Below are 609 nucleotides of genomic sequence, written 5' to 3'. Positions count from 1 at the left end.
ATATAACAAACCTAGAGTGAAGATGACCCTATCATTCCATCTCCTCTTCCCTCCCCCCTCCACCCCCGATCCCTTAACCCCTTCTCTATAAAAAAAAAAAAAAAAGAGAGCTTCTCAATGCGCCGAAAAACCAGCCTTAACGAGTCCCAAAGTCTCGTGGTAAGTCCAGTCTATTTTTAGCCCGACATGCAACCAGGCCTGACTCAGTAGTACCCTGTAATACTTCGTTCTTCGTCGGTGGTTAAAATCTCCTCCACCACCTCTGTGGGTCACTCCCGCGATCTCCTCCGTCAAAGGCCGCTTATGGACTGACTTTTGACACTGAAGGTCGTGTCTAAAGAGTTTGTAAAAAGGTGATCTATTTATAAAGCGAAATTAACGGGAACATTTAGTGCGGTAAGATATGTCGAGTTGCCAATGCACGTATTTTCACCTTTCTTTTTCTCTTGTATCGCGTTACACAGAGTAAGATGAAACTTAACATTTCGTTTTAGGTGACCTTGGCATGCCATGACATACTCTTGAAAATAAATAACATTTTGCTTTTATCATTGGCTGTTAGGCGAGTAGGCGTTTTTTTCCCCAGTGCTAATAAAAAATAGCAGATGG

The 609-nt window shown here is 42.7% G+C and overlaps 1 protein-coding gene across 1 annotated transcript in view; it reads right to left on the bottom strand.

Moving 5' to 3' along the window:
• The window catches only part of LOC119593986 (receptor-type guanylate cyclase Gyc76C-like), a gene marked incomplete at its 3' end in the record, with an annotated part of 39,442 nt that overhangs the window by 31,927 nt on the left and 6,906 nt on the right, over positions 1 to 609 (bottom strand).

The sequence above is a fragment of the Penaeus monodon genome, chromosome 33 (assembly GCF_015228065.2).
Source record: "Penaeus monodon isolate SGIC_2016 chromosome 33, NSTDA_Pmon_1, whole genome shotgun sequence".
Lineage (NCBI taxonomy): Eukaryota > Metazoa > Arthropoda > Malacostraca > Decapoda > Penaeidae > Penaeus > Penaeus monodon.
Note: the sequence above shows the minus strand (reverse complement) of the source record. Positions and strands in the feature narration are given on the sequence as shown.